The sequence below is a fragment of the Ursus maritimus genome, unplaced genomic scaffold (genome assembly GCF_017311325.1).
Source record: "Ursus maritimus isolate PB19 unplaced genomic scaffold, ASM1731132v1 scaffold_26, whole genome shotgun sequence".
Classification (NCBI taxonomy): Eukaryota; Metazoa; Chordata; class Mammalia; order Carnivora; family Ursidae; genus Ursus; species Ursus maritimus.
Genome location: NW_024425119.1, coordinates 31,890,380 through 31,907,115, shown reverse-complemented (window position 1 = coordinate 31,907,115; position 16,736 = coordinate 31,890,380).

Genomic DNA, 16,736 nt, shown 5'->3' with positions numbered 1-16,736 from the left:
TTACGGGATCGAGCCCCACATCAGGCTCCTCTGCTGGGAGCCTGCTTCTTCCTCTCCCACTCCCCCTGCTTGTGTTCCCTCTCTCGCTGGCTGTCTCTATCTCTGTCAAATAAATAAATAAGATCTTTTAAAAAAAAAAAAAAAGAAGCGTTGTGTGACTTCAATATTTTTTTAATTTGTTGAGACTTGTTTTGTAGCCTAACATGTGACCTATTCTGGGGAATGTTCCATGTCCATCTGAAAAGAATGTATATTCTGCTCTTTTGGAATGGAATGTTGTGAATATAGCTATTTGCTCCATCTGGTCCAATGTGTCATTCAGAGCCACTGTTTCCTTGTTGATTGTCTGTCTGGATGATGTAAGTGGAGTGTTAACATCCCCTACTATTATTGTATTACTATCAATTTCTTCCTTTATGTTTATTAATAGTTGTTTTATGTATTTAGATGCTCACATGTTGGGTACATAAATACATACAATTGTTTTATCTGCTTATTTTATGGTTCCCTTTATCATTATATACTACTTTGTCTTTCGTTATGCTCTTTGTTTTAAAGTCTATGTTGCCTGATAAAAAATTTAAAAAAATAAAGTCTACATTGTCTGATATAAGTATTGCTACCCTGCTTTCTTTTCACTCCGTTTGCATGATAAATATTTTTCCATCCCTTCACTTTCAACCAGCATGTGTCTTTATGTCTGAAGCAAGTCTCTCCCAGGCAGCATATGGATGTGCCTTGCTGTTTTGTCCAATCAGTCACCCCGTCTCTTTATTAGAGTGGTTAGTCTATTTACATTCAAAGGAATTATTGATAGGTATGCACTTATTGTTATTTTGTTATTGTTTCATGGTTGTTTTTGTAGTTCTCTTGGTCTCTTCCCTTGTGCTTGGATGGCCTTTTTTGGTGATGTGACTAGATTCCTTTCTCTTTATTTTTTGCATATCTATTACAAGTTTTTGATTTGTAGTTACCATTAGGCTTATATGTAACATTCTATGCATATAGCAGTCTACATTAAGTTACCTAATGGTCATCTAATTTTGAATCCATTCCAAAAGCACTAAATTTTTACTAGCCCCGTGTTTAATGTATATGTCATATTCTACATTCTTTTGAGATTCCCTTGACTGTTTTTTAGACATATAATTGATTTTGCCTGTTTCTGTGCTTTAACCTGCATATTGGTTTTATAAGTGATTAATCTACTACTTTCATTACATTTCCATTTACCTGTAAAATTTTGTCCTTTCCTAATGTTCTAACTCCTGTTTATGGCCTTTCCTTTCCACTCAAAGAATTTCCTTTAATGTTCCCTGTAAGTATAGTTTAGTGATGATCAACTTCTTTAACTCTTGTTTATCTGGAAAACTATCTCTCCTATTCTGAATGATAGCCTTGCTAGATAGAATATTCTTGGCTGCAGGCCTTTTTTCTTTCAGCCCTTTAAATATATCATGCCACTTTCTTCTGGCCTGCAAATTTCTGCTAAAAAATCGGCTGATAGCATTCTGGGGTTTCCTTTGTATACACCTGTTTTCTCTTACTGCTTTAAAAATTCTGTCTTTAGAGGTGCCTGGGGGGCTTAGTCAGTTAAGTGTCTGCCTTCAGCTCAGGTCATGATCTTGGGATCAAGCGCTGCATTGGGCTCCCTGCTCAGCGGGGAGCCTGCTTTTCCCTCTGCCCCTCCCCAGCACTCGTGCTCTCTCTTTCTCAAATAAATAAAAATTTTAAAAATAAATAAAAAGAAATTCTGTCTTCACTTTCTGTGATACTTTTTGCCATTTTAATGTTTATGTGTCTTGGTGTAGACCTCCTTGGGTTGATTTTGTTGGGGGTGCTCTGTGTATTTTGCATCTGGATTTGTTTTCTTTCCCAGATTTGGGAAGTTTTCAGCTATTATTTCTTGAAATAATTTGTCTGCCCTTCCTCTCTTTCTTCTCATTCTGGGATCCCTATAATGTGAATGTTATTAGGCTTGATGAAGTTTACTGAGCTTCCTTAACCTATTCTCATTGTTTATTATTCTTTTTTCTTTTTGCTGCTCAGCTTGGTTGCTTTGTATTACTCTGTGTCCCAGCTCACTGATCTGTTTTTCTGTCTGCTCTAATCTGCTGTGATTCACTCAACGTATTTTTACTTTTAGATATTGAGTTCTTCATTTATAATTGATTTCTTTTTATATTTTCTTTATCTTTGATGAAGGTCTCATTGCGGTCCTCCACTCTTTTCTCAAGTCCTTTGAGTGTCTTTTTAATGATTACTTTTTATTCTTTATCAGGCATATTGCTCATCTCTATTTCATTTAGATCTTTTGCTGTGTTTTTTCCTGCTCTTTCAAGATTTAGGACATATTCCTCTGTCTCCTCATTTTCTCTTTCTGTTTTTATGTATTAGGAAAGTCAATTATGTTTCCTAATCTTGAAAGTTGTGCCCTCATGAAGAAGAGGTCCTGTAGTGTCCTGTACTGCAATGTCACCTATTCACTAGAAACTATTGCTTCAGGGGTGTGCTGTGTTCACCCTACCCTTGTGGTTGTGCCACATTTGTATAGTCCAGTCATCTACAATATCCCCTTTTGCCTTGTGGCCAGGGTTTGCGCCCTCTGCTGTTAAGGGGCTAGTTGAGGCTGTCTTGGGCTTGAGTTGGGTGAGATCAGATGTTTGTCTGAATTGTGGTAGCTCCAAACTGCAGGACACTCTCCCTGTGTTGTCACCTGAGGGGCTTTTTTTAAGTGTGTAGGGCCTGCAATCAGGCTAGATGTCTGCCCCCGTCAATTTGTTTGGGTTGCAATGACCCAAACTACAGGAATCCCCTTTTATGCTGTCCATTGTGATGTTTTTGTTAGTGGGTAAGATCAGCAGTGAGATCAGATGTATGCCCCCAGCCCCCTGCTAGGACTGCAAGGAGACTTGTATGTGTGGTTATCTTCCCCTGTCCCCAAGAATCACTTTGGAGTGGTGCTGGCCACTGTTGGGTCTGCTTTGGATGGACTCCTGCCAAGTTGGGCAGGTTGAATGGAGCTTTCTGCAGGAGAACAGGGGATGGGGGGCAGGCCATATGGTGTTAGCAAAGAATGCACTTGTCTGTTTGCAGGATAGAACCTGCAGCCACCTTGGAGGGACTTCCGCTAGTGAGGCAAATTGGATGGGGCAATCCATAGGAGAGCACAGGGGCTGCACAGAGTGTTAGCAAGCTAGGTTGCAAGTGTTCTTGCTGGTTCCTGTAGGTATTCCAGTATCCAGGGGGGGGGGGGGGGGTACAGGAAGGATATGGTGTCCACCAGCTCTTTTGTTCTTGAAAAAGTATCCTTAAGATCCCTGCCCCTCCAGCACATATTATGAGCTTAGTAAATAAATCTTCTTGTATACCCCATGCACTTTTCAAAATGCTATTTGTATGCTGTAACTCCGTTAGGTTGTTTTTGTACCATCTCTTCAAGGACAGGGACTGTTTCCTATTGTCCTCCAGCTCTCCCAGAGCTGCACTAGTTGATTTTTAAAGTTCTGGTGTTACACCCTACTAATTGCAAAAACTTGCAAAATTCAGTCCCTCTGGTTTTCAAACGCAAATGTTATGGGGACCTATATTCCCAGTGCTGGTCCCCTGTGTCTGAGGTGCCTGGTGTGGGGTTGGTTCCTCTCTCTTTTCTACAGGTGTCCCTCCATTTTGTGGTTAGTCTCACAGGTCAGTGTGGTTCCTGACTGCATCCCTGCCCTTCCTACCATTTTCAATATGGACTCTTCTCTATGATTAACTGTGGAGAGTCTGTTCTGTCAAGTCTCCACATCATTTTCTGGGTCAGGTATATTGATTTGGGTGTTATCCACATGTGTCCATGGGATGAAGTAAGCTTAGGATCTTCCCACTCTGCCATCTTCCCTGGAAGTTGACTTTCTCATGAAAATCTTAATTTCTTTGTCTCTCACGACCAACGTTTTTCAATTTTGTTAAGAAAGCCCTGACCTTTCCCTGGATGAAACCCAAAGTAAAGTAAAAGCACTAGAATTACTGGTTAGAAATATGAATTAATTAGTAACTGGAAGAAAGCCTCACTCAATTTCTCTTAAATTTCCAATGACAGCACAGAAAATCAGATGAAAACTCACAATATTACTATTGAATTATGTGGACCACTGTGTGCTTGAATTGTAAGCAAAGCCTACTGATGATAAGGCTAGTACCAAAAGATTGGTAGAAAATGATTCAAGTTTTGCCTCATAGATAGGCTTTCATTAAGAATGAGAAAGAGAGAATTTGGGGAGAAAAAAGAGAGTCTAGAAAGTGCTTTGTACCTGCCGCTCAGTGTGTAAGATCAGCAGCCAAACTCTATTTCACAGTTATGCACTATACCACAGAGAGGAGTCAACCCCATCTCCTTCCCTATTCGTTTCCTATACATACACAAAGGCAGGAACTCCCAGCATGGAGAGGCAACTGGAGGTAGATTTTTTATTTAAAGACATAGGAGAAAATATTCTGGTGATAAAAATTCTTCAAATACCCCATTAATTAGGGGCGCCTGGGTGGCACAGCGGTTAAGCGTCTGCCTTCGGCTCAGGGCGTGATCCCGGCGTTATGGGATCGAGCCCCACATCAGGCTCCTCCGCTGGGAGCCTGCTTCTTCCTCTCCCGCTCCCCCTGCTTGTGTTCCCTCTCTCGCTGGCTGTCTCTATCTCTGTCGAATAAATAAATAAAATCTTAAAAAAAAAAAAGTGATTAAAAAAAAAAAACAAATACCCCATTAATTAAAAGTATTAACTACCCAGTGGTTTTGTTTCAAAAACTGCCTCAGAAATCAACAGAAACATTTAGTGAAAGCCAGCAAGAGCCTGGAAATGAGGTAGACCTAGTATATCAGTCTGCATTTCAGCTAGAGATTTGGAAAGTTTACCAAAAGTGAAACCTTAGCCATTTATTTTCTGGTCTATTGACAAACACTGACTACACTGACTTAGGACTAAATCTCTTTGGGTGGGAATTAGCAAAACACATACAAAAATATCAGACCTCTGGGAAAAAAGGAAATGAATCTTGCTGCAGAAGAGAGAGTGATAAGGAAATCCTGCCATTTGTGACAACATGAATAAATCTTGAAGGTATTATGCTAAGTGAAATAAGTCAGACAGAGAAAGACAAATACCATATGCTCTCACTTGTATGTGGAATCAGGAAAGGAAAGAAGAAAAGAAAGAAAAGAAAAGAAAAGAAAAGAAAAGAAAAGAAAAGAAAAGAAAAGAAAAGAACTCTCATACATACAGAGAACAGAATGGTGGTTACCAGAGGCAGGGGTAGGGGAAATGGGTAAAGTGTACACCTGAAACATATAATGTTATATGTCAATTATATATCAATAAAAAAGGAAAGTGTGACAATTAACTTGTTTAAAGGAAACAAATTCTAAAAATATAAGATTCTAGAGAAAATTTCGATAAGCTGATATTAACGAAGGAGCCATGGCTTCTATGAAAAGAGAATCAGATAAAAATAATAGAAAAACCAAAAAGCAACACTATGAGATGAAAAAGCAATAGTAGGAGAAGAAAGAGGAGGATGAACACAATAAGATGAAAAGGGAAAATGCCGAATTATGGACTGAGTGTTTGTGACCTCCCCAAAATCATATGTTGGAGACTTAACCTTCAATGTGACTCTTTGTGGAGATGGGGCCTCTAAGGAAGTCATTAAGATTAACTGAGGTCATAAGCATGGGGCCCTGATTGATAGAACCAATGTCCTTCTAAGAAGAAATCTCCAAGAACTTGTTCCCACTGTGTGTGTGTGTGTGTGTGTGTGTGTGTGTGTGTGTGTGTGTGTGTACAAAAGAAGGGCCATGTGAGGACAGTGAGAAGGAGGCCACCAGCCAAAAGAGAGAGGCCTCATCAGAAACCAGCTATACTGGGACCTTGACCTTGGACTTCCAGCCTCCAGAACCATGAGAAAATAAATTGTTTACGCCCTCCAGTCTGTGGTATTTTGCTGTGGAAGCTCGAGCAGATGAACATACTGAGATTAGAATGTCTCTGCAAGCAAGCCCAAGATGTAATGATGAAATTAAAGCCTGCTCTAAAGGCTGGAACAGCAGATATATACTGAAGAAAATAAGTCAGTGCAGACTGTGTTTCTCATATTTCAGCATATGCAGGGGTCACCTGAGGCTCTGGTCCAGGGGGTCTGGGGTCTGAGATTGTGCACCTCTAACAAGCTCTACTGTGGCGGGTCCGAACAGCATGTCCGGTGCGACGTGGCTACAGGGAACACTTGACAAGCGCAGAACATGCTGGACATGGCTGATGGTGAACATACAGAGGTTCGTGTTTCTAAAAGAAAGATCGGTTCAAATGCAGCAGCAGAATAATTAAATGTACTATTGAAGGAAATGTTACTGAGGTTCAGAGGGAACTGAGAGTGCAAAGAAAAGGCATTACCATTTTATGTGTAAAATTCAGTGAAACGCTCTGGTACCTCTTCCCCAAACTGAGGAAAAACAAAACGGAACAAAATAAAACAAGACAAAAAAAAAATTACAACTAACATAACAAAAAAAAAAGAAGAAGAAGAAGAGGCAGATTCAGATTTATATTTGTCATAAATCTGTTCACAATAGGGGAAAAATGCAAATAATCTAAATATCCGATAATAAATTGTTCTAAAATTGTGGTCTAAATATAATAAAACTGTGGTATATTTATAGAGTAGAAACTAAGCTACAATTAAAGTTATGTAGCAGAAAAACATATAATGATATTTAAAATATTCACAATCGGGGCGCCTGGGTGGCATAGCGGTTAAGCGTCTGCCTTCGGCTCAGGGCGTGATCCTGGTGTTATGGGATCGAGCCCCACGTCAGGCTCCTCCGCTATGAGCCTGCTTCTTCCTCTCCCACTCCCCCTGCTTGTGTTCCCTCTCTCGCTGGCTGTCTCTATCTCTGTCGAATAAATAAATAAAATCTTAAAAAAAAAAATTCACAATTTATTGTAAAGTGAAAAAAGAAGGCTGCAAAGCAGCGTATGATTCCACTCTTATAAACAGGTGTATCAATGAATATATAAATATATTCACTGAAAAAACTGAAAGGATATACGCCTGCTCCATAATGTGGGATTCCAGGTGATATTTATTTTCTTCTTTCTCGCTGGTATTTTCCAAATTCTCCATAGTCATGATAAAATGGGTCCATAAAAAATGTCTAGGAAATATAAATCACTCGGGATGCTAATGCTGGGCACTTTATGTCCAAAGTCGTACTTCATATTTAACTACACACACCTAAATGGTTTTAAAAGTTAAAAAGACATTAATTGTTTTCAGGGAACATTAATTATTACTTATCTTTAGGAAAAAGCAAGGCAACCTGGGTGAGCAGGGCTATAACTTGACTTCTCTTGTTTGAGAAAATAGTTTTCTTGTCCTATTTCTGGTTTTTTATCTTACAAAAATTTCAAACATTCAAAAAGAGAATAAATAAGTTATATTGGAGGTGGTTTTATTTTATGACATCTTAAAATTATTTTTCAAATCAAAATTCCCTTCAGTAAAACTAAGAATAGATAATATTCTCAATGCTACCATAAATGTCAGGACTATTATAATATCCACTTTACTGAGCAACAGATTTTTAGAGCAAAAATGAGGAAAAATGGGCACTGTAACAGATGTATTTTTATGCAGTGACGATAGAAAGTGACGATAGAAAACTTTTTTTTTAGTTAGAAGGAAATAAAAGGGCCACATAGTATTTTGGAAATAGATTTTTTTTAATGTTTTTCCCTAAATGTACTTTAGTTTTACTTTCTATGGGCATTTCCTAAGTTTAACTCGATATGCTGAATGACAAATTAGAAAGATTTTCGTACATATATCCAATCTGCAAGTTCAACACTCTATTAAACGAGTTAATAAGCTGAATATAATTTATATTAATTTCTACATCTAATTCTCAACTCATCTTTTAAAAATAACAATAACAAAATAAGAGGAAAAAAGGAAAAGAAAAACAGTCACCTCGTCTCCTGTGATTTTGGATATTAAAAATAAACATATTGCATTCAAGTTATTTTTTAAGTTCAAGAAATCATTTCAGGCATTTTCTAAAATTGAAACAGGACATTCAAATTCATTTATGTCATTTCAGATAACTTACAAATAATTACTTTTTGGCAATGAAAAACTCAAGTTCTTTAGGTTGTAACTGACTTCCTAACTATAATTCTCAGTTTTTCTCACAATGTGGTAGATTTTTTAAATGACAGAAATGTGGTCCTCTCATTGCCTTTAACTATTTCACGAATTTGTTCTATATCCATGTGTTTTTGTGCTCTGAACCTGGACGTGGCCATATGACTGGCTTTGGGCAATGGGAGATTAGATGAGGTAACACAAGCAGATCTTTCTTTTTAATCATCATTTTAAAACTATTTATTTATTTACTGTTATTTGAGTATAGTTGATTATGTTATATTAGTTTCACATGTACAGCACAGTGATTTGGCAAATTTATCATTATGCTATGTTTACCACGAGTGTAACTACCATCTATCCTGTTACATCATTATTACAGTATCATTGACTGTATTCCTTACGCTGATCTCGAAAAGCATCAGCACTCACCTGCTCTTGCCCTCTTCCACAACCATGAGATCATGTGCCAGCTAGCCTGCTAGAAGACAAGAGACGTGGAAAGCACAGGCAAGCCTCCCCAGTTGTCCCAGCTAAGTCCTATGAACTTGGATGACAGCTTCGTTGACTCCTAGACATGAGAACAAATCCAAATGTGGTCAGCAAAACCATCTAGCTGACCACCCACACTGCATGAGCAAAAAATCGTATATTGTTGAACGAACACTACTCAGATTTTGTGATTGTTACTCATCACTTATAATGGCACTATATAACGATACAAAGTAACATCAGCATTGTGTTGACACCGTTTTACAATAAAACAGTGAAATGAAGGTATTTAGGATATCCTGTAGAAGCAGTGATGAGAGTGTCAGAAATGATTGAGAAAAGAAACTTGAGGGATGCCTGGGTGGCTCTGTTGATTAAGCATCTGCCTTTGGTTCAGGTCATGATATCAGAGTCCTGAGATCAAGTCCTGCATTGGGCTCCTTGCTCAGCGAGGAGTCTGCTTCTCCCTCTGCCTACCACTCCCCCTGTTTGTGCACACATGCTCGCTCTCCCTCTGACAAATAAATAAATAAAATCTTAAAAAAAAACCAAAAACCTGAGCAAGAGTTAAGAACTGATAGGTGTTCATCAAGACATTTAAATATTCCTGGGAATTCTCAGAAATATTGTGGCTGTAATGGGAGCTAAATTCCCTACCATCAAATGTCACTTGGTTACATAAGTTATCATATTTGGTTACTTTTTTTTTTAAAAAGAGGGGGTTGGGCACGTGGGTGGCTCAGTCAGTTAAGCATCTGCCTCTCGATTTGGGCTCAGGTCATGATCTCAGGCTCCTGGGATCAAGACCCACATAGGGCTCTGGGCTCAGTGGGGAGACTGCTGGAGATTTTCTCTCACCCTCTCCCTCTGCCCCTCCCCATGCTTAAGCTTCTCTCTCTAAAACAAATAAATAAATCTTCTTAAAAACGGGGAGTGGGGAGAAAAATCTTAGAAGGCCAGACGACTTAGGTACCTCATCTTATTAAAGTTTATTATTGTAAACTCCTTGAATCCTCAACATAACAATGGAGGGAATAACGAATAGAAAGTAAAGATTGTGTTTCCTTTTTCCATAATTAATAAACCACTGAAGGGCTGAGACAATGTTTATTTAGTTTATCTCTCACGGTACCTCATCCTGTGATTTACACATAAATTGGCACTCAGTACATGGTGTGTTAAATTGAGTTGGACAATTATGAAATAATTACTTAGTAATTTCTTTGAGTTCTATGAGAGAATTTTCACCCAAGATTTTGCTGAAAGCTACATTCAAATGTTTGAAATTGACACAGAAGTCTATGCTTATTTGTATATGGCTCATTTTTAAAATGTAACCCCTGTAATCTACTTTCCAGTAACTATAAGTTTAGCATCACTGGCCCATGCTCCTTACAACAAAAAGTACAAAGAATACCTGGGAGAAGTAAGTTGCAGATGAGAAATGAGGAGAATGAAGTGGTTTCTAACACCAGTGATTCTAGCAACAAAGGGACGAGGAAAACCTAGAAGATAAAGTTGATTGCTTATTTGCTCTCTTGAACCTATGGGACGTCAGGTAAGTTACCGAATATCTCCAAGCACTTTCCCTTGATTATTTGAATTTCCTACAAAATGGGGGGAAGGAAGAAATGGAGAAAATATGTTCTGTGTCCCTCACTGGATTATAGTAAGAATGGACTGAGTTGGCGTATGTGAATGCCATTCAGACCCTATACAATGGGATGTCCCTCATTATCATGAGGACACTGGATTAGAGCACACTACACGCTATGCAGCATCATACTTATCTAGCTCTAATTAAATAAGCAGCTTCCTCCTTTTATTCTAGCTCCAGAGAACAGAATTCCACACCTTCCTTTAACCTTGGCCAGGCTAAGCACAGACACAACAAGAACTCCTTCGGTGGGCCCATGCCTTCGACCTACGAATCAGAGACTGGAGTGGCTAAATCGCGAAGACCACTTTAAGTACTTTGCAATTGCCTTATTTATTAGAGCATACACGATTTCCCTATTTAAGTTAATGTGATACTTTGAGGAAGTTATATATGCAATATATGTAATAAAATCAGTATGTAGCCTATTCTGAAATTCAGTAAGCCCACCAGAGAGGGTCAGAGTTAAATCTCTGACATTTTGTAGAAATGAAAATTCACCACACAGCAGTCTTTCTCTGTGGAATTCATAAAAGAGAACGCTAACAATATAAAAGAAATGATAAGTGTAAATGGTCACCTACCAAGCACAATGTAGTGAGAAAAAGACTAGATTTGAACGACAAGTTGTGTGCTCAGATCCCAGATTTACTCCCAGCTGTAATGTGATCTTGAGCAAGTTATTGCACATCTCTTAAGTATCCGTGTTCTCACTTATACAATGATAGAAGTACCACCTACCTTACAAAATTGCTGTAAAGATTAAATTTGGCAAGAGTTATTAAATAAGAGTAAAGCATACCATACTCTTAGTTTTGGGGTTTTGGGTTTTTTTTCATCTTCCCTGATATTTGGTTAAAGCAAATCTTGTTTCAAAGGCCCAATGTTGGGGTGCCTGGGTGGCTCAGTCAGTTAAGCATCTGACTTCAGCTCAGGTCATGATCTCAGGGTCCTGGGATCGAGCCCCATGTCAGCAGGGAGTCTGCTTATCGCCCTCTCCCGCTGCTTCTCTCCCTCTGCTCCTCCCCCTAATCGTGCTCGAGCGTGTGTGCTCTCGCTCTCTCTCATATAAATAAACAAAATCTTAAACAACAACAAAGGCCCAACGTGTGTGCCTCCCTTCCTTGAAGCTGAGGCCATTTCTGGTAAGAGTATGACCATCCAATTGTGTGATATAAGTCCCATATTCTTGCTATCAACGGAGACCTTTGTATTTTATGTCCTTTCTTTCTTACCCATATATTCTCCAACTGCAGATCTCAGACTGTGGCTCTGTCACATGGCAAACACCTTCCATGTGCTCACCGCACGAGCACACTCTATTACCCCCTTCCTATCACCTACTATGGCAGGAACCTATCTAATTGTAAAGTGGTTGCATAGTAACCACATTATCAAGTATCTTCATTCTACTTCTATCTTACAGCTCCAAACAACTAGTGGAGCATTTTCAGTTAACAACAGTCTTCAACCAGAAAGAGGAAATAAACTTCCAGGTTGCTGATTCCGTTAATTTTTAAATTATTGACCTCCACTTTTATATTCACCAGGCTTGCATGTGAAACAAGAACTGAAGCGCTCACAGATGAGGCAGCGATTAGCACCCAAACATATCGCATGCCAAGCAAGAGCTGTTGTTGCAGCCATCCAGAGTGATCTAGGTTATCCCTGACAAATAGCTTCCCCCAGAACGCAAGAAATCTACAGCCACCTGCTCTTTCTTGGCTGGTGTAGTGAAACAGACTTCAGAGTCTACTGGCTCTGCTAAACTGTGAATTATAGGTGAGCCAAAGCCCCTCTGCCAGCCACTGAAAGAAAAATGACCTCAGTCAGCAGGAGGACCCTCCTTTGCCAAAAGAAAGGCAAAGAGACTTGAGAAATCACTCAATCCAAGACCCTCATTGCACAGATCAGAATTCAGGTCAAGTGCTTTGCCAAAGTCATAAAACAGTTGTCTGATTGCAAAAAATAGTATGAGCAAAACCTTTCTGCTTAAATTAAAGACTCTTCCAGGGAGGCAGTGTAACGTAGGTTATGGTACTGAGACTGCCTCAGCTCATACTTTAGTTCTCCAATTATATATAAGCTCCCAAGTTAACCTTTAGCAACTTCAGATTCCTCCGTGCTATCTTACAGGGTCGTTTTGAAGAGTAGATGAGACAATCCACATAATATTTGTGTAATTGCTCCTTACATAAATTAAGTACATGCTAGCAATTATTATTCAGTGGTCCAGAAAATTCAAATCTGTCAGATCCCCAAGTAACTTCCAGTTATCTCCAGAAGAAGGGAACATTTTACGTTCAATGCAACGGTAAAGTCAAATAAACTTCCAAAATTTAAAGCTCTATCTAGATCACCCACTCTTCAGTCCTTTCAAAATTCTCTCTTCCCTATCTTTGGAATGACTATCCTAAGCTTTCAGCAAATGCAACTGGCCCAGAACAGTAACCACATACAATATAGAGCTTAACAAATAAAGTTTTTATTTCTATCAAAAACTCTCATTTGAGCCTGTAAACCAGATTCTAGCTCTTTTATAGAAGAGGAAAAGAAACAAAACAAAAACTTATGAAGTATGAGGAATGCTGCCTAATTTGAGCCTTGAGCCACGGTTTAAACATTCTTTTAAAGAAAAGCCTCCATGATTAATTATCACTAATTATATTTTTTTTCTCTAGGAGATCAACAATGAACTAGATAACATTTGTGAGGGTTTATTTTTGGTTAGCCTATTAATCTTAGCCAGAATAATCGGGGGTTGGGGATGTGAAAAAGATTTCAGGAACTGTTATATCAAAAATCCAGATTTTCAACAGGACTAAGGCAGGTTTTTTCCCTCTCCTCAAAAATAACGAACAAAACAAACAGAAAACACAAGGGTGGGGGGGTACCTATACTGCTTCCTCCTTTAAATAGATTCTTTGAAAAAAAATCATTTTGAATATTACTCTTAGGTCTCTCCGTGCCTATTTATGATATGATTATTAATTTTGAACACCTTCTTCTACAATTGTCTTTTCTTTGGGGAGACCCATTCCTTCTCTAACTTCAAAGATCAGTAAATAGGAGCATACAATTTCAAGAGATCACAAGCTCCTTTGGCTTGCCTCTCTGGAACCAGGTATGTTTTCTCAAACAATTTCCAAGTGTTATTTTATCACATACATAAAAGCAGAAGCCATTGGAAGTGACTTGTTGGTTTGCAACCACAGAAGTTCCCCAGAAAAATCTGAAACTGGCCCCCCATACATAGAGGAGAGAAAGAGACCAAAGAAAGGTCAGGCCGCTCCAGATGGGTAGGCGGCAGTTTTAACAAGCAAAGGAAACTTACATATGGCGCTGGGTCTTGGCGGCTTCAGAACAACCAGATTTCCGCACCCACCCTGCAAACCTGTGAAAGGTTATATAGGCATTACCTGGGCTCAGTCCAGAGGGTCTCAGCAACACTTTGCTCTCTCACAGCTGTGTTCTTCACGTGGCTCCTAACTTGAGAACAGTGGGCAGAACATATACTTCAAGGACAGTGGAAGGGGTAAATAGCCTCTGATTGCTAGAGCTCAACTCAGATGTCAATCCGTGGTCACGTCCTCTGATGACCTCCTCCAACATGGCTGAATCAAGCAACTGGGGCATCTACCTAGAGCTTTCAGATGTTTCAGATTTCTGGAATAATTTCTCTGACTCCTATAAGGAGACAGCTGTGGTATTTTCAGGCCAGCTTCATTACAATATTAAAATCTGCTACTCCAAAAATATTTTTCATTTTCTTAATGGTACCTTGGACCCTGAAAGACATTGTGGGTTTTTCTGTTTGATTATTTATGTGCATGTTTTGTTTTTGGAAACATCAGCGCAGAAGGGGAAAATGATAATAATGAAGATCGTCTAGTCTCAGCATTCATTAAGCCGGTTAAAATTTTCCCAGCTGATACTTTCTTCTCTTGCCTGTGTGATAAAACTGACATTTTGGGGGTACCTGGGTGGCTCAGTTGGTTAAGCAGCAGCCTTGGGCTCAGGTCACGATCTCTTGAGATTCTGGGATCCAGCCCCGTGTCAAGCCCAAGTTGGGCTCCACTCTCAGTAGGGAGCGTGTTTCTCCCTCTCCCTCTGCTCCTCCCCCCCGACTCGTGCTCTCTCTCTCAAATAAATAAATAAAATCTTAAAAAAAAAAAAGAAATTGACATTTTTTGTTGTTGTTGTTGTTTAAAAGGATATATAGTATTAGGTGAGAGAACTCTCAAAGCAAACATAATTGGGGCAGTGTCATGGCCCTTCTCCCCCACCTGTCTTCAATAGTACTGGATCAGGAAGCATTTTATAGGCAATTACATTAGCTTTTTGGTGCTGCCACTTTTGTTTTGTTTTGTTTTGTTGGGGGTGGCGGACGGGTAAAGGGTGAGGGAGAGAGAGAATCCGAGCCCTATGCAGGACTTGATCTCACAACCCTGAGTTCATGACCTGAGCAGAAATCAAGAGCCAGACACTTAACCAACTGAGCCACCAGGCACCCTTGGTGCTCACTTTGTATAAAAGTTGCCACTATGTTTGACCGCAAATATGGAATTATAAACCCTGTAAGTGAGAATTAAAGCTCCCAGTAAGGCATCCATTTCCGTGATGAATTTAGTAAAGATGATGGTTGTGAATTTGACTCACCAAGTAATGGTGAGTTAGGAAGTTGAGGGATGTGGACAGATGGAGAAAAAAATGGATAAGAGATCAATACAGTTCTAGCACAAATTTAGAAATGCCAATAATTTGAGCCGCATTTAATTTGGTTTTTTTCTAAGCTTTTGGGTACTTAGTGAGGTTAGAGAAAGATCATCTTAGGAATCATCCAGAACAACATGAATGAACGTTGAAGAATTATGTCAGGTGAAATAAATGAGTCACAAAGACAAATACTGTATGATTCCACTTGAATGAGGAACCTAGAGTAATCAAAGTCATAGAGACACGAAGTCTGTGTGGTTGCCAGAGGCTGTCGAGAAAGGGATACGGGGCTGTTTAATGGGTACAGACCTTCAGTTTGGGAAGATGGAAAAGTTTTGGAGTTGGACGGTGATGATGGTTGTACAACAACGTGAGTATACTTAATGCTGCACAACTATACACTTCATTTTTTTGAGAACTGTACACTTTAAAATGATAAATTTTATGTCTATTTTACACAGTAAAAAAAGTCACCTGTAGAAAGATGGCAAAAGAAGAGATTGATTAGGATGATAAAATTGAAATAAATGTGAAAAATGAAACCTATATATGTGTTACCAAATTTCCTTATCATAAAATCTGTGTTAGCCTTATAGTGTGTAGAAAAATCTCAGCAGAAGAGTGCCCCCATGTGGACCTCTGTGAGGTGGCAAAATATATAATGAATGAGCCTGATGTACCTCCTAAACTCTTTTTGAATCACAGTCTAGTTCTTGCACCTAACCCCACACTTACATTTCTTGAGGGCAGAAGAGCTCAAACCCTCCCCAAAGTTAATTCAAATTCAGAGACCAAAATAAGGACGTTGATAAATTTTGGAGAGATTCTCTCTCTCAATGTCTTTGTTGACAAATGAAAAATTTCTTGAAAGTTTTAAAGGTTGAAGCTCAATGGCTTTTATGCTAATTGCAACCTACGGTATTTAAATTCATATTGGGTTTCTGGAAGAAGCTTCTTTAGAAGAAAAAAATATTTTGAATGGGTTTTTTTTTGGGGGGGTATGTGTTTTTGAAGATTAACTTTATTTCATTCATTACTGCATTTGGTTCGGTTTCTCAGCAGGAATGACTTTATTGTTGTTACTGACATCTAATTTTGTTGTTAATAAATAGGAAACTAGAGACAATAAATATCTCTTCCATCATCGCAAAGTGGTAAAATGTCCTTCCACAGTATTTTTATTTAACACTTTATTTTAAGTTGGTTTTTGATGATGACATAATTCTTTCTTTTTTTTTTTTTAACCTAGAGAATTTCATCAATCTCATTTGGTGGCCAAGGAACATGTTAAATAAGTTTCTCAAGGTCACTGAAAGAATGAGTGGGAAAGCAAGATTAAAATTCTGACGTACTGATTGCCTACACTAATCTTAGCTGATTGCCAACGCTGCTGCTCTAAAAATGTATATTCCTGAGTAGAGGCAATTTTCTCATTGAGATTTTTCAAGGTGATTCTATGATTTTGTGGGGGAAAAATAACTTATAGGATTTGATTTTTAAAAATTATTTTGTGGACATAGGTTCCTAACAACAAAGGTGGAGAAGACAATAGAATGATTAATGGCACCTACTGGCAGCTTTTACTTGATCTTGTAAAGGTTAGAGTTTTCCAGAAATCTCATTAGAAACACTTTCTACCCTTGGGCTTCTGTTTTCCTAGGATCTAGAACCTGAACCAGTCTAGTATTAGTGA